Source organism: Pongo abelii, chromosome 18 (genome assembly GCF_028885655.2).
Source record: "Pongo abelii isolate AG06213 chromosome 18, NHGRI_mPonAbe1-v2.0_pri, whole genome shotgun sequence".
In the NCBI taxonomy this organism is placed as follows: Eukaryota; Metazoa; Chordata; class Mammalia; order Primates; family Hominidae; genus Pongo; species Pongo abelii.
In genome coordinates, this window is record NC_072003.2 from 53708598 (window position 1) to 53726958 (window position 18361).

General features: G+C 43.2%; 1 long non-coding RNA gene across 2 annotated transcripts; it reads right to left on the reverse strand.

Annotated features, from left to right (window-relative positions):
- Positions 1-5490: 5490 nt before the first annotated feature.
- Positions 5491-16441, reverse strand: LOC129050800 (uncharacterized). Of its 2 annotated transcripts, XR_008514600.1 has the most exons (4): positions 16219-16408; positions 14208-15138; positions 11898-12592; positions 5491-7733 (listed from the first exon to the last, which is right to left on the reverse strand). It is a non-coding gene; the product is annotated as an uncharacterized LOC129050800 (long non-coding RNA). The 2 variants fall into 2 exon arrangements; XR_010137778.1 differs by lacking the exon at positions 5491-7733 and having other exon boundaries at positions 11831-12592; positions 16219-16441.
- Between the last annotated feature and the right edge of the window lie 1920 nt (positions 16442-18361).

Here is an 18361-nt window from a genome sequence, read left to right on the forward strand (position 1 = left end):
AAAGCCATGTGTCCATCCACAAGTATTAGTCTGTTCTCATATTGCTATAAATAAATAGCTGAGACTGAGTAGTTTATAAAGAAAGGAGGTTTAATTGACTCACTGTTCCGCATGGCTGGGGAGGCCTCAGGAAACTTACAATCATGGCAGAAGGGGAAGCAGGCACATCTTACATGGCAGCAGGAGAGAGTGAGAGAGAGGAAACTGCAACCTATAAAACCATCAGATCTCGTGAGAACTTACTATCAGGAGAACAGCATGGGGGCAACCACTCTCATGATCCAATCACCTCCTCTCAGGTCCCCTCCTTGACACCTGGGGATTACAATTCAAGATGAGATTTGGGTGGGGACACAGAGCCAAACCATATCACACAACTGTGTATAAAGTGGAGCAGGTTTAACTTAAGGATCCAGGAGTCTTCAGTGTGTATAAGTGCATGCATACACTCCCCTAGACCCTTACCTGCATACAAGCACTCACGGGGCTGAACACCCAGCCCCAAGCATCAGGACACACAGGCATGGCCAGCCAGGGTACAAGTGATCCACCAGTGAGAACCTGAATACCTTCATGCCAGCTCAGAAGAGATGCTCCTTCTCTTTCTGTAAGGGTGGCATCCCAAATTACAGCTTTCCTCTGCTGAAGACACTTGCTGTTTATTATGTCACTAAAGAAAAAATTGGAGAACTATGTAGTAGAAAGTTAGGGTGAATTACTAACAAAATATTTACAGGCAACCTCTTGCTCCCACAGATTTTCCTGTTCGTTTAAGAGCCACAAACTCTGAGAGAGGGAACTAACTATCGGCTTGCTCCAAAATGAAAGAGTATCTCTAACAAAAAAATGAAGGCGATAGAGCCAACTTCTTTGTAGGATGAACAGAACAGTTGGGCAGTTTTTTAAAATGTGATGTTCCAGATCAAGAATATTTGGGCCTGTTAATTACTTGAATGCACCTCTCTTTGTCGCCTGAGTTTCCTTGCAGCTGTTTTTGTTTTGTGATGCAGTTTGACATCCCTGGGGTTTTCTGTCCTGGGATTTGACGTGGAGAAAGCTCCTCTCAGCATCGGGCTGCTTACCCAGTGTTTATTGTGTGCACAGATGAACCCCAGCAGCAGGCGTCCTGGCCACATGGTATTGGCAATGTGTTTCTAATGAGTACGGTGTTTCCGAGCTCTGGTTTTCATATGTTAGAGAGTGGAAAAGACCTCAGAGCTCTGTGCTCCATGGGAACTTGTGACCCAAACTCAGGGCAAAGCAGTAACCTATTTTGGGGGTGATAAATGCTACAAGTTAAGTTCCGCTAACTGGCCTCTTAATATGGATGGAGACTGCTTTTTAATTCTCTCTCTCTCAGAAAAATCAATGGAAAAAGAGTTTCTCTTTGCCTACCCGTTGGTTGCCTCTCAAATTCCACAATCACTTTCTGAGATTGCTTAATACAACATTGATTTGAGTTGTTCAATTGGCAATTGGGAGTTATATGACTGGGAAGTGTAGAATATTTTCAACCCCATATTTCATGTTATATTAGTCGAAAACATATTTTTAAGATGTGTATTATTAATGATACAATAAAATCTCATTAACGGATGGGGTTGATAGATGTGGTTTATCTAACATTAAGCAGAAATTGACATCTTGAGGGGAGTATCAAGATTCTGTGATCCCAGACACTGATATTGAACAAGCAGGGGCCAGGAGCAATCCACTATTGATTAGATGGTGCAAGTAATTATATTTACCGAGCCGTTTTATTGGGTGGGGCAGAAGGTGAGGTGGCTCTTCTTTAGAGTGGAGAGAGAGCAATCAACAAAGATGTTGACGGCAAGAGCCCCAGAGCCAGTGTGATTTTCTTGGGCTTTCCTCTGGCTTTGCCCTGGTCCTAATCATTGTTTAGAACTGCAGCTTATGCTGGAAGGTTCCCAGTGGCTTCCATGGTTCAAACACGTGTGTTTCCCAGCAATTTCCTGGTATGCCTTTGGTAGGGCTAAAACTTGCATTTTATTCACTCCTTATCCCCACTCTCCTCCATACTCTCATTATTGCCATCACCACCATCACCACTACCACTGTGACCGCCATTACCAACACCCACAGCTCCAGCAACATTAACATGACCACTGCCACCATTGGGAATTGTGTCACCACCATCACCACTGCTATAATACCATCATTGCCACTACCATCACCATGGCCATCACTGCCACCAACCTTACAAATGATGCCAACATCAACGCAGATGTCATTAACCACCACCTCCACCACCACTATTACCAATACTACACCGCTGCTTCCACTAGCACCACTAGTATCACCACATCCACAACCACCACCATTGCCACCACCATTATTACCAACATCATCACCACTAATACCAATGGCATTCACACTACCACCACCACCACCACCACCACTCTGCAACCAGTGAGGAAGAAGTAGGCTTTGGGGCTTGACAGTCATGGTTTTGAGCTACTGCACTGTCCCAGAGTCCTCCTCATTTGTTAATTACTACCTGACTCAGAGGATGGTGGTGAATTTTAAATGAGTTAAAGCTGTAAAGTAGCACACAGCAGACATTCAGTATATAAAAGGCATTGTACTACGTCTTTGATGAAATATTATGAATTCTTAGCTTTTTTAAGATGCTCGTTTTCTACCTCAAAGGAGGTTGTGGGCTTTGACCTTCCCTCATTCTCTTCCATCTTCCCTCCCTTCTTTATTTTCTCTAGATTCTTTAGTCCTATGGCTAAGATGTTTGTAAAAATCTTTCATTCATCAGAAATACCATTATCCCAACTAGATGATGAGTTCTTCGAGGCAAGATTCATGTCTACCCTACCAGCATACCCTCACCACAGTGCCTAGTACCCGGTAGGGGGCTTAATACATGTGCTTTGATTAAATAGTCGTGTGTGTGTGTGTGTGTTTATGTGTGTATATAAATGAGGGTTTTACATATATTGGGCCCGAAGGCAGACTTTATTTTTTTCCTATTCAAAGTTAATTCCACAAATGACAAATGCTCAAAGACATGCATAGAAAGAATTTTAGCACAGCATTGTGTATAATAACCACAAAAAAGGGAAATAAGGTAAATGCCCATCAAAATCAGGAATTGGTTAAATGCATTTCTGTTCATCCATATAACTACATACTTTCTAGGTATTTTAAAAGGTAAGCTAAAAATATATTTATTGATAAGAAAATTGTTTGCAATATGTTATTAAATGTAAAATGAAATTACAAAAACAGCAATATTGTAGGGACATTTTTTTTCCTGTTTTGATGGGAAATGCATCAGTGAACAGAGGAGTCTGTAGACAAATAGCACAGAAACAGTCTTGGGGGACAGAGACCAATTCAATAGCACGTTAATCTCTGGTAGGCGCAAGGTGGGATTACAAGCAATTTTCTTCTTTACATTTTTCCGTTCTCCTATGGATTAATTTTGCTAATGAACAATCATTAGTTTAGCAACCACCAGGTAAAGAACTAATGCTACAGTAATTAGGGCTTGACATGGTCCCATTATTCAGATTCTAGGTTTGACTTCTTTGTCACAATCACACATATTCCCAACCTCAGCAGAAGTGTGGTGGTATGCTCTGGGGGTTTCCGAGGAAATTCAAAGGCAAAGAAAGTGCCAGGTGGTCACAGGACTTGGGACTTCCCAGACAGGAGGAGTAGGAGGCATCAGAATTGTTTGCCCCTGCTGGGAATCGCTTGCTGGCTGTCAGAGAACCCACAACATGGAGTTCTAGCTGGGAGGCTGAGTCTGCCACTTGTGAAGTATGTCATTTAAGCTCTCTTAGCACTTCCAACACTTTAAGAAAACAGATGCCAGAATCCTAAGACAAGAACAGGAAATGTCTTCCCGTAGTCTATCACCACCATGTGTGCCAAAAGGCGTCCTCCTCACCTTGGCCTCAGCCGTTTCCTCTTTCCTCACTGACCCCTGAAGCCTGGAGTGAAACATGTTTTTTGGACAAGCTCTTAGCATCAGGTCGTATGAGAAAAATTTTCATGCTCCCACATTTTTTTTTTTTTTTTTTTTGGAGATGGAGTCTCACTCTGTCACCCAGGCTGGAGTGCAATCGTGCAATCTCTGCCCACTGCAACCTCTGCCTCCCAGGTTCAAGTGATTCTCCCGCTTCAGGAGACCCACCTGGCCAACACAGTGAAATCCTGTCTCTACTAAAAATACAAAAAAAAAAAAAAAATTAGCCGGCATGGTGGCACTCACCACCACACCCGGCTAATATTTTTTGTATTTTTAGTAGAAATGGGGTTTCACCATATTGGCCAAGCTGGTCTCAAACTCCTGACCCCTGCCCGCCTCGGCCTTCCAAAGTGCTGGCATTACAGGCGTCAGCCATCTTGCCCAGTCCATGCTCCCACATTTTAATAGTCCATGAGCTCTATTTGATGAATAGAGAGGTTTCCACACCATAGGTTGAATTCGTTTGATTCATCAGAACATTCACTTTAAACCTGCTATGTGGTAGGCACTGTAGCAGGGCTTGAAGGATATAGAATTTTATTCATTCATTCATTCATTCAACAAACATGGATCAGGCACTTTCACGAGCCAGTCTCTGTGCTGGGAATACAAAGATGGACAAGGAGATCCTAAATGAGGAGACAGATTCATGAACAGATCATCTTATTACAATAAACTTTCTCCCCGACATGTAGGAGGGGATCTAGTAAAAGTGACCACGTGACTTCAGGGATAAGAAGTGGGTTCCTTGGTGTAGGACTGCCCTAGCCTCCATGGTGCCTTTTTGTTGATTAGAAAAGGTTCCCAGTCTCAAGATATTTTAGTTCCATCTGTCCAAAAAGTGTCTATACTGATTTTTTTTTTTGAGACTGAGTCTTGTTCTGTCACCCAGGTTGGAGTCCAGTGGCACGATCTCGGCTCACTGCAACCTCTGCTCCTGGGTTCAAGCGATTCTCCTGCCTCAGCCTCCCAAGTAACTGGGACTACAGGCGCATCCCTCCATGCCTGGCTAATTTTTTGAATTTTTAGTAAAAGCAGTTTTCACCACGTTGGCCAGGCTGGTCTCAAACTCCTGACCTCAAGTGACCCACCCGCCTCGGTGTCCCAAAGTGCTGGGATTATGGGTGTGAGCCACCGTGCCCAGCTGATTTTATTAAAACACATTATTGTCATTGTCCAGAAAGTTGTCATAATAAATATAGAAATCTACAAAAGCTATGATGTGAATGGCACCCCTTAAATATGGCCTCGTGGGCAGTGCACAACCTGCACAGCTGGACATATGACGGCTCTGTCTGGGTGGACCCAGGGGCCCGGATTGGAGGTGGGAGCATGTCCTGGCCTGGTTGAAAGTCAGGACTGACCTTGCTCCATGTGCCTTTCCCTCCGCATATGAACTCATGTCAAACGGTTTCTTGTGAAGATATCTTGGTTTTACCTCTGTCCTGAAGCCTGGTCTAAGTAATCTAAACAGATTGCATTGATGAATGTACAGTCCTTTATTTCGTGGTTCAAATAGATGAGCCCATGGCTGGCATAGCAGCCTTGAGAGACAGAATTGGAAGGGGTCCTGGAAAGGGGATTATTATCAAGTTCATGGAGGTGACAGATATTAGAGGAAGCAAGGAATGGATGAGGAGAGAGTAACAATTCAGCTACTTCCGGCCCAAGGAGAAAATCAAAGACATCTAGCTCTTAACAGGTCCACAATTTATGCCCTCCCCAAGCTAATCTAGAAATTACCTCAGCATTGATTAACCCTGACTTACACAGTCAGTAAATCTCCAATGGGCCCCCCAAAAGGTCCTGGGTTGAAAGGCACCTGCCAGGAAGAATGGGGGTGTGATTTAAGCCTTTGGGGGATGTGGCAATGAACAGAAGGCCCTCCTCCGTCTCTCCTCCTGGAGACCCAAACCTTTACCCCACTTCCAGCGGGGCCTGGGAAGGAAATGTTCCCACTTTCTGGGGCAGGGAAGTGTCACACTGAAAACATGTCCTCTCTGAGTCGCCCCTGATGGGAAGGGCGACTCAGATAAAGGAAACAGATACATATCTGTTGTTGGGAAGCTTTGTTTCCACACATGATATATGGCTCCGGAGGAGGAGTTAGAAAACAAATTATTGTGTCTCTTCACCACCGACAGGTCTTTAGTGGTGCCGACCACAGAGAAGAGATGCCAGAGATTAGCAGTTACCTCACAATAGGTCCGCAGTACAGGAAAAGTGTCTGAAGTTTATCTATTGTTAAGTGATATAATTTATCGTCGCCAAGGGTTAAGGAGCAATTCCAGTCCTTTCCTACTTCAGGAACAGAGATTTATAAGATGATGCCCAAATTTAGACATTGAGGCGCTGCCGGCAGAAACGTCCCCAAAGGCTGATGGCTTGTGTGTGCGTTTGAAGCCAAGTCATTCACAGAGCTAATTTGAGGCTCTCCTCGGAAACTATATTTGCTTTCTGAGTGCATGGTGAGTTTTCATTTGGGCCCTGACCAGCTGACAGCTATGCAAGTTTGTAGATACCAGTAATTGAATATAGATAACCTTGATGGTTGACCTCGTCAGAGCCAGGCCTGCCTGTTCCCCATTGTTTCTGGTTTTGCCAGTAGATACTAAACTGCTGCTGGATGAATTTATATATTAAGAATTCGCTGCAGTGAGAATTGCTTATCGTTCCCTGGTCTATCCTGTAAGCTTCTATTTACTTGACGTAGTGAGCTGGGAATAAAAGCCGTGATTTGACTGTTCACTATTTGTGGCAAGGGGCGGTCTGTTGGAAAAGCTCTATTAATTTCTAAAAACAAAGGAGGCAAAGAGATCATGCTTTTGCTTTATCCAAATCGCAAAGAAAGGTTCTTATCTCCCAAAGCTGCTTGCGGCTGTCCGAAGTTGGTTCTCAGCCATCTTTTTAGTGTTCAATTTAGCTTAAAAGCAGAGTTTGAATCAAACACTGTACTGTCACCCGTGTGTAGCTCTTGTGTTTTAAGGAAAGCATTTGGAAGAGGTTCAGAATTTATGTTTAATTCAGAGAGATGCTTTAAGAAGTCTCTAAGTGGGAAAGGTGACCACGATCCCCCTGGAGAGGGGAGAGCAGGTGACAGGGCCACATTCAGAGTGGGGTCCAAGCGAGGTGGAGTGTTAAGCTACTTGGATATCTAGGCATACGTTCACCAGTAGAATATTAACTGAGGGAATCTCTCCAGGAATGGCTCTGTAGCAATCTCTGCTTTCTCCTTTATATCCTTCTGAGTTGTTGAAATGTCAACAGTGAACACAGATCGCTTTTGCAATCAAAAAAAAAAGATGAAGCTGCTGAAAAAAACATTTTTCTGGAAACCATGTTTTCCAGCCTTCTGGAAATGGATGTGATGTGTATTTCTTGAGACTCGCCTTCCACAGGCTTTGAACTTTGCAGCTGGTGCAGAGAGGGGCTTAGGAAAGGACAAGTCTGTGTCCCTGTCAGAGGTGTAGGGGTCAGAGGGTGGCTTCGTAGACAGACAGGGAGGAAGAGGGATAAATGCAAGCTAAGGAATAGCCCAGGTAGCCACGGTCTAGCGAGTGGGATATTGGCCACTAATAACGCAGGGTCGATTCAGAGGGTCTGGGCTTTGGATGCTGGGGGTGGGAGCTCCGGAAGCCTGGCTGCCAAGCGACTGTGTGTCACTGCTCAGCTGAGGGGATCAGCCTTTGATGCTTTCAACATCAGAACATCAGAGCTGTTCTTCATCCTGAGAAGGAAGGTTCGGGTTAGTCAGCCAGGGCAAATAGCTCAAGGGAAATTTCATTTTCCCTTTGTTGGGCCCCCGGCTTTCATCTGCTGGGGATGTACATGTACATTCCCACTACCACACGGAGGGAAGGAGGCTCGCTGGACCCAGGCATGCGCAGCCAATTTGGTGCCTGAGCGGAGCAGGTGACTATCTCAGTGTTGGAGGCCTTGTGAGGAGCCAAGGCGCAGATTGAGCCTGGAGGAAGCCTGAAATTACCTCTCCACAATGTCCCCTGCCGTTACCAGCCAGCAGTGTGGGGACTGGCCGGGGAATTTTTCAACCCTAGCCAGTCCAACCGGTCTGACCTCCCTTCCAGCAAGGACATCCCTGTTTCTGTGTCTGCTGATTAAGGCGCGTTTACCTTGTAAAGAAGGGAATGAAAAGCATGTGAGTGAGCCAATCGTGGGCGCCTTCCATAACTATAGTGTGTGATGCCATATGTTCCGGGTTCAAATCTACACTCTGCCTGTATGAGCTATTTAAACCTAAGCAACTTATTTCATCGTTCTCTGGCTTAGTTTCCTCATCTGTAGAATGGACATGGTATTAGTATCAGCCCGTGAGGCCGTCGTGAAGACACAGTGAGTTAATATGCATACAAAGCTCATTGCTCCACTAAAAAGGGCTCTTCAAGCATCAGTTGTCATGACAAACAGCCATTTGATATTCATTTGAACACAGTCCAGAAATCCTCAATATTTTAAAAGCAGCTTCAAGAGATGACTGCTTTTCCAACCGTGGAAACAATGTTTATAAAACAAAACCAGCCAGGTGCAGTGGCTCACACCTGTAGTCCCAGCACTTTGGGAGACTAAGGCAGGAGGATTCCTTGAGGCCAGGAGTTCGAGACCAACCTGGGCAACATGGTGAGACTCCTCCATCTCTACAAAAGTAAAGATAAATTTAAAAATTAGCTGGGTGTGATGGCACACACCTGTAATCCCAGCTACTCAAGAGGCTGAAGAGGGAGGATTGCTTGAGCCCAGGAGTTCAAGGCTGCAATGAGGGATGATGGCACCACTGCACTCCAGCCTAGACCAGAGAGAGAAACCCTGTCTCTAAAAAAAATCAGTAAATCAATAAAAATGAAAATATAAAGCAAAACGGTGATTAAACAAATGAATACAGCTTAGCAACCCTACCCTCTATTTTTTCATCTCCAAATATGTATTGAGTGCTTTTATTAGAATGACCTACACTGGCACTCAGTTCTTGGGAGCTCAGTACTCCCAAGCTAAGGCAGGGTTTGGAGGGAGGTAGGAGTGGGTGCAAGTGGGACATGACAGTGGGAAGGGCAGGACTAAAGGTGATGGTGAAAATCAAGCCACCGACCGGGAGCCCTGCAGTCCAGGGAGAAAGTGACTGTCACAGATGGGACTTCAGAAAGGCAGGAGGAGCCACCAGATCCTGAGTCCCAGGCAGGCCATAGCCTGAAAGCTTAAGAGGTCTGATGAGGCCAAGTAGAGTGGCTGCTGAGGTGAGCTTGACCGTGGACTGTAGACTATTTTCCCTCTAGCCTGCTTAATGGTGTCCATGAAATTTGGAGGTCCCAGGTATTTTCAGGATGAAAGCAGGTCCCAGGGTGACAGCAGGTGCCCTGAGGCTCCCTGGAGGAGTAGTAGAGGAGACATCACCACATGGGGCCTCTATCTCCTCCTCTTGGGACCCCAGTGTGGCATCAGAATGTAGGCTCTGAGACCCACACTACGTGAACTGTGGCTGAGAGTGTCTGATGAGCCTCCATCTCTTGGGACCATGTGAGTGTAAATATCCTATAACTAATACCTGAGATGCTTAATTTATTCAACCAACAATATTTATTGAATACTATGTGTAAGGAACTATGCCAAGTACTAGAAATAATTTTCTCTAGAGCCAGAATTATCTACAGTCTCACACCCAAGGCCAAAAATGACCAGGGAATGTATTCAAAATGCAGATTCCAGGGCTCCACCCAGGTAATTCTGATCCAGTGAGTTGAGACTGGGGACCGATTATTTGCACTTGGACAAGTGCAAAGTTTGCCTGCTGAGGCCAATGAGCCATGCATGACATGTATGTTTGTCCCTCTATCTGGCTATCATTTACTGAACACTTGCTATGTATCAAAACCTGAGTAGGCACTGGGGATTGGAATGACCCTTGCGCTCAAGTCACTCATGGTTATTGAAAAAGATTGGGCTCAGCAGCTGTAATGGTTCCTGTTATTTCAGATACTACAATCTTTAAAAGGTGCTTTTGCAAAAAATCTAAAGCAAGAGGCAAAAACATATTCACTAACTTATAGGTCCAGTTGTTGTAAAGTTTATAGTGAACAAAAGGTACAAGGCACTTATTATAAGCCAGGCACTTTTCTAAGTGTTATGCCTACTTAATTTAATCATTAGTCTTTGCAGCAATTTTATGAGACTGATGTTATATGAGTATTCCCATTTTACAGGTGAGGACATTGAGATGCAGTAAGGATTAGTTACCAAGGCCTTGCAGCTAAAAAGGTGAGCCTGCTTTTTGAACTCAGTCTAACTTCAGAGCCTTCACACTTATCTATTATACTACTTCCCAACTCAATGTACTATTGCTGCAGTTTTGAGGCTGCAAAATGCTGCTGTAAAACTAGTTATTCTGGAAGTGGATCTATACAACCAAAGGAGAAAAGAACAATTGTTTGGAATTTTTTTTCTTTTTTAACTAAGAGACAGGGTCTTGCTGTGTCACCTAGGCTGGAGTGCAATGGTGCAACAAATCATAGGCCACTGTAACACGGACTCCTGGGCTCAAGCAATTCTCTCGCCTCAGCCTCCCAAGTAGCCGGGATCACAGGTATTTGCCACCACATCCAGCTAATTTAAAACAAAAATTTGTAGATGCAGGGTTTCTTGCTATGCTGCTCAGGTTTATCTCGAGCTCCTGGGCTCAAGCAATCCTCCAGCCTCAGCCTCCCAAAGTGGTGGGATTATAAGCATGAGCCAACGCGCCCAGCTCTTGACCTATATTTTAAAGGACCTAGGGCATCTTTATTTTCTTGGGTGCTGAGGTGGGAGTGAGAATGTGGGGCTAAGAGAAAGGCTTAACTTCACAATGGCAAGTTCAAGGGTTTAATTTTACAAACAGCTGAAAATCTTAACTTTGAAAAGTGCATTTGGATTGGCAAAGCTTAAAGAATTTGATGGTATCAAAATGTTGTCAAAGATGTGAGGAAAGAGCTATTCCCATATGCCATATAAATGCCATATTCCCATATGCCATATGCCTCCAAGTGATCTTGGAGGGCAATTTGGCAATATCTAGAAAAATTTCAAGTGTGTGTGTGTGCCCTGTGATTGTGCAAAATCATGTTTAAATATGTCTGCGTGTGCCCACAGAGATGGGTAAAAGCATATTTATTAAAATATTGAAAAGGCTGGAAACAACCTAAATATCTACCAATAAAAAGGGATGGTTAAAAAAAAAGGTTTCAATCCATGGAACCCTTCTAGCCAGATCTCAGCTTGCTGTGCCAAACCCATGGCTTGAGAAACTCTAACTCTGAGAGACTGTGTTGCCTATTGGTCAGAAACACGAATTCTGGCTTCCACTGCCTGCCATGAATCTTGGCTCCTTTTTTGCTCACAGTGTGATCATGGGCAATTTTCTAGGCCTCTTCGTGCCTTAGTTTCCTCATTTAAGAATTAGAAGTGACAATATTAATATCTTGTTCATAGGTATAACTATTGTTATAAAGTTTAAAGGTATCAGTGCAAGCAAATCTAGGATGGTGTATGTTTCATGGTGTTTGTTGCATAGTATTGCTAAATAGTCTCAATAAATGTGAGATAGGATAAGGTGATGGTGATGATGATGATGGTGATGATTAGCTATGGCTTGGATGCATGTCAGATAGTAATTGAAAAAGTAACAACAAGCAAACAATGACAGAGAACAAAGTTCAGAGAAATTATCTAGGCTGTTACAAACCCAGGCAAAGATTTGATTCTTACTCACAAACTAGAGCAAGAAAATAATCAGTGGTGGCATCTAAAAAAGGGGACATGGGGAGCCTTTCTACAAAAACGAGATTTTAAGGGTTCAACGTGGAGGCACTGATGTTTATGAGGGGTGAATATGGTGGCCATATATACTCACATGACCATGGTGAAACTAACCAAAGCTTAATCCCTTGGGGGCAGAGAGGCTGTTGTGGCAAACACCTCCATTCTAGCTGCAATGCCAATATATTTTTTCATCCTGAGAGTCTGAAATGTTGTTCAGGATTTTCCCACAGTGAGAGAAATGTTTTTATTTCAGTCCCCAGTGAATAATCCCTTGGATCCAACAGAAATCTTGCTGCTTCCGAAAACATCCCTGAATTCCACTATCCAAATGCAAGTTCTTTCTCAGTGACCTGCCTACTTGCAGCCTTGCCTACTGCCTCCTGGGGTTCCTGAGGACTAGCAAAGAGGATTTCTTGATACTTAGCAATGAGCAATCTCTCTCAGAAAACACGGGCACCTGGCATGGAGGAGATCGCAGTTCATCTCGCAGAAATTTGCCCAGTCTTCTTCCTCCAGGATAAGTGACAGATTCTTTGGGGTATTAAGGTAATACTGCATCTCCAGTTCCAGCACCAAGGCTTCTGCCCTGCCATGAAGCAATTTTCATTTCAGTGAAAGATGTAGGAGTCACGTTCCAAATTGCTGCTGAATAATTCTGAGACATCTGCAGAGATTCCAAGGCAGCCACTGTGCTCTGTTTACCAACACAATTAAACCTTGACCATTCCCTGCTGCAGTACAAATATAATCTTATCTACTTCACGTCAGCCGATTAAGTCATCGGAGCTGCAAAATGGTAAACAGATATTAATAACCAACCTATAAGTGAGTCATTTGAGTGAAGTGGAATATCATGGCAAGTTCTTAGGCCTTAAGGTGGAAAAGTTCACACCTTCCTGACACTGCTATAAAACACTGCAACATTACAACTTTTCAACCATATCTAAAAGGCCAATTTAAGTTTATTCCCATCCGCGTTTATGGCTATGGTTCAGCAGGTGTAAACTGGTAATAGCTGCAGTCCAGCTCTGGGTGGATGCCAGCACAGATGTGTTCAGTCAAATGACTAATTGAAAACCTTAGACAAAATCAGCAGCCTGGCCATTTTGCCTGCATAATAAAACAGTGCTGATAAAGGCAGTGGAGAAAAAAAAATCCACCCATCTCATCATCAGTGCCATTAACAATCATGAGTAAAGATGAAAACAACGCATGGTTTATTCTGCAAATGAAGGCATATAACTAGACGGTTTCCCAGGGGCCCATTACCCATTTTAATAATACATCAAGGAGCCTGAGCAAACAGTTTGTATGTGCAAACCAAACAGAACAAACTATTTACAGTTACCGCATACAGAGGCAACTCCCAGCACTCTGGATTTAACAAATTTATAAAGGTACATAACATGATAGCTATTAGCAAAATTAAAAGAGAACCATTATAGACTTAGAGGCTGCCATGCTCACCAGTGAAGAAGGACAGGCAACATCAACTTTCTATTGAGAAGAATCCACCCCCACACTTTTTTTTCTTTCTTCCAAGAGAGCAGCCTGACTTGGACTCAAATTATGTGCATGAATAATAAAATACCATCTAATTAAAAACTGTAGTTAAATATGCAAAAATTAATGGTAATGAGATTGTGCAATACCTTTGAGTATAAGCACTTTATGAATTACTCACAAGAGTTCCTTTGCTTGACCTAAGCAGAGGATAACAGAAGCAACTTGGAACACTCTTGGTCCTGGTGGCCCATGGTACCCATAACACTCATGACCAGGGCAGTCAATGGCCAACCTGGGGTGGAAGGTGGCTTGGCCAAAGACTTCTCTTTTGATTATTGGAGGTGACAAGAACTGGAAGGATTGAGGTAGGCATTGTTCAAAAGGCTGGGTAGGGGTCCAGGCTGGGGCAGTGGCTTTTCACCCTAGAGTAAGAAGGGCCTTCACACAAAATCATGATAGCTGGACAAACAGACCCTCAATAATAAGAAACAGATGAAAATATCTATTTTTGGACTCACTTAAGGGTGTTTTCCTATGAGCTATCCAGAACGTTGTTGCCTTCCCAATCACCAGTGCAAAGTTTTACCCATACTCTGGATTGTACCAGATCATTCTAGGAGAGCATCCCCATGCCAACACTATTGCCCAGGACAAGAGCTGCTTCCAGAACCTTCTTCCCAGTGGGCAACCTGCTTTTCTCCCTTGTAGTCTCTGAAGCCTATGCGACATTGTCAGCACAAGCTCTTGTGCATATTTTCCTTAGCACCATTTGAAGAGGCCACTGGTCTCCTTTTTGCCTTTCAGTCCTTTGGGTACTTGACCATACATTTGTGACCGGCTCAGCCTCCGAGGGCCATCCTGACATTTGCTCTAGAGGCAAGAGACTAGATCTTACCCATTGCCTTTGCTTAGAGCTTCTGAATCTCAGCTTCCCCTGATCTCTAGCTTCCTATTTCTCCACGGCTGGTGATTCTTCTTGAGGAAAGTAGATGACAGACTGAACACGATCTTAGCACAGTAGACAATTTCAGACCTACTCAATATGACTCCAGTTTTTACCTCTTCGTCTGTTGAGATGGAAGCTGACATGCTGAAAAATAAGCATTTCTCTGGGGAAGTATGTCTCATTCAGATGAGGCTGATGGAAAAACTTCTCTCTCAGCACCTTCTTGAATATACCTTGTCATCCTGCTTATGATAAGGGTTTCTTGTCAAGTCAGTAGCATCTGAGCTAATTGATACATTCTCAGCAGCCCTGTATACCAGGCAGGGTCATCAGCTATGCAAAAGAACAGTCATTGTGATGTCAGCAGAGTGATCATTTTGTTCACTGCCAGCTGATCTTAACCAGTTCTGAGATTTGTATTGTATCGTTTGGGGCTTATGAGAAAATGGTGAACTTGATCTACCTTCTTTTTTTTTTTTTCTTTCTCCCGTTGAAAAAGTCAGAATTTTTCCCTTCCTCTCTCATAGGTTCTACCTGACCTTCTCAATAGGTAGCCAAGTTTCAATGGTAGAAGCACAGTGAGCGGTAAGAATTGTTAGTGTCTCATATGGTAAAGGTACAAATTTAAACAGGCTGAGCCTTCTTAAAATCAATAAACAAATCCCGATTTGTTTAGGGATCTTAAAAAGACTTGGTGTCCCAGCCTGGGCAACATGATGAGACCTCGTCTCTTCAAATTAGCTGAGCATGGTGGTACGTGCCTGTAGTCACAGCTGCTGGGGATGCTGAGATGGGAGGATCACTTTAACCCTGAGAGGTCGAGGCTGCAGTAGGCCATGATTGAGCTGCTGCACTCCAGCCCGGGTGATGGAGTAAGACCCTGTATTAAAAAAAAAAAAAGACTTGGTGCCTAATAAATATATTTCTTATTGATATTGATTAGTTGATTGATTTATTATTTACATCTCCCAAATGAGTGGGAGATGTAATAAAGTTTAATTTACAAATTATACACGTAAGAGATCAACAACAATAACTAATAATAAAATAGAACAATTATAACAATATACTGGGCTAAGCATGATAGTTCACAATTGTAATCCCAACACCTTGGGAAGCCAAGTGGGAGGATCACTTAAGGCCTGGAGTTTGAGACCAGCCTGGGCAACATGGCAAGACTCTGTCTCTATAAAAAATTTAAAAATTAGCAAGTGTGGTGGAACGTGCCTGTGGATTCAGCGGCTCAGGAGGCTGAGATGAGAGGATCATTTGAGCCCAGGAGGTCGAGGCTGCAGTAAGCTGAGATCACATTGCTGCACTCCAGCTTCAGAGAGGAGCAAGACCCTATCCCCCAAAATAAAAAATACTCCCCCAACACCAATATAGTGTAATAAAAGTTATGTGAATGTGGTCTTTCTTTCTCTTGCAAAATACAGCAATAATTTTCTACCAGAGTTTGCCAAAGATAACTGAAACTCTGGAAAGCAAAACCAGGGATAAAGGGGGACCACTGTAATTATCATCCTTTTATAGATTTTCAAAGTGTTTTGTTTGTTTGTTTGTTTTTTGAGACAAAGTCTTGCTCTGTTACTCAAGCTGGAGTTCAGTGGTGCCATCTCGGCTCATGCAACCTCTGGCTCCTGGGTTCAAGTGATTCTCCTGCCTCAGCCTCCCAAGTAGCTGGGACTACAAGCATGCGCCACCATGCCTGGCTAATTTTTGTATTTTTAGTAGAAACAGATTTTCGCCATGTTGGCCAGGCTGGTCTCAAACTCCTAAACTCAGGGGATCCTCCCGCCTCAGCCTCCCAAAGTGCTGGGATTACAGGCGTGAGCCACCGTGCTTGGCCTTTCAAAGTGTTTTGATGTACATTATTCAAAGTAACTAACGGTTAACATATTTTTGACTATAAGAAGTAGAATATAAACAGCTTAAAAGTTTAGGATATATTTTTTCCTACATAGCAAGAAGCCCAGAGGTTTCCAGGGGGTGTTTGGCAGTTCCTCGGTTCCAGGGTTGGCTCCCCTGGAAGTGTATTGGCTTCCTATTATAGTTCCAAGATGGCTGCCACAGCTCCAGCCCTAACAGTCCCATAAAAACCTCATCCAAAAGAAGGAAGACTTGGGAGCAGGGGATGGGGCTGATTTTCTCCTTGCTCATCCCTCATGGAAGAAATATCTTCCCAGGCAGCCCAGCAGGCTTCTCTTTATGACTCATTCACCATAACTGGGTCACATGTTTATCCCTACAGCAGTCACAAAGAAAGGAGAATGAGATTCTCATATCTGGCTCATTCACTAGAGGGGCATTTCACTACACTCAGCTGCACAAAGATGTTAGATTAGAAACTTCAAGCTTGCTGGTAGATGGTGTAAAAAGACCAAGAAGATGAATTTGGTGGTTCATTTCCTTATGCTCTGATCAAAAGGAGGCATACATTTATCTAGAGAGGAAAATTTTTCCTGGTGTTACATTCTTGGAGGAATTTATTGCAGGGATTCTTCCATAAGGGACATAATAACATAATGCATAATGTAAAAAAAGAAAATGAAAACAGGCAAATGCTCTGCCATTATGAAAAAGAGCAGTGGTTTTTAACATTTTGTTTTCTGCTGGGATATACATGAATGTCACGAACCCAGGTTTTGACTAACGTTAAAAAATTTGTCAAAGAAGCTAATCTCTATGGTAATGGAATAGATCAGGATGAATAACAGTACACTGGAAACAATCAGTACATTTTTTGGCAAAGGTAAGCTGGGCTTTGGATTATGTGTAATTCTGGTGTATCATAAACCACATCCTCGTCTCTCCCATTCAAACAGGCAAGTGAGTGAGAGTGAGGCTGTTCTATTGATCTCTTTGATTTGGCTTTATTTATATATATAAGAGTCAATCACTTGCAAAACTTCATTGGCTCTTATTAGTTTAACTGTTGTGCTATATTCTATGTACCACAGTCATAAAGTAGAGACAAGCCTCCCAGATTCCAGCTCAATCTTCAGAAGAGTGAACAAATTCACCTTCATGAAGAAAGGTGCATCGTCAAAGAGAACATTCTGGGTCTGGGCGTGGTGGCTTATGCCTGTAATCCCAGCACTTTGGAAGGTCAAGATGGGAGGATCACCTGAAATCAGGAGTTCGAGACCAGCCTGACCAACATGGTGAAGCCCCATCTCTCTACTAAAAATACAAAAACTAGCTGGGTGTGGTGGAGGGTGCCTGTAATCCCAGCTACTCGGGAGGCTGAGGCAAGAGAATCACTTGAACTCAGGAGGCAGAGGTTAAAGTGAGCCGAGATCGCGCCAGTGCACTCCAGCCTGGGCAACAGAGCGAGACTCGGTCTCAAAAAATAAAAATAAAGAGAACATTCTGACATTTCCTGATGTTTGCCAAGTCATTTTTCTTTAAAATTACATTAACTAGATTTGTACACTATCTCAATAGCTGAGACTTATTCTATTGGAAAAGGATGATAGCCCACTTTATCTCTGGCTAATATTTTTTTAAAGCTCTGTAATCATCTGTGGTTATTCCTACTTATCCACATCTTCAAACCTGTATGAGCTTCTATTTATTCATACAGAGAGGAATTGGCTTGCACGGAGCATACACACAGCCCCGAGATCCCTGTAGTCACCATGGAAATACCATCATTGGCCCACATCATTGCTTGGGAGAGCCTCCGGCCACCAGATACAGAGTAATCTCATGATTTGATCATGAGTGAGCACACTTAACTTTTAAGAAAATACTTATACTTATTTATAAGAAAGGAAATACAGCACTTACTGCTGTGGAAGAAAACTTCTGTATCAAAGTATTTGTCAGTCTGGTTCTAGAAACAGTAACTGTTAAAGCCTTTTTCTTTTAAAAAAAATTTTCATTTTTTGTAAACAAGTTTAGGGAGATACCTGATTGATTAAGGGGAATCCCTCATGCTGAGAAATTTCAAATTTTCATAAAAGTACAATATATGAGTTTCAACAGATTGGTAATGAAGTGGGAAAATGCAAGGAACTTTATCCAATTGTTCTATAATTATTTATTGAGCACCTAATGTATGCCTGCTACTGAAGTCGGTCTTGTACGGGATATGGAGA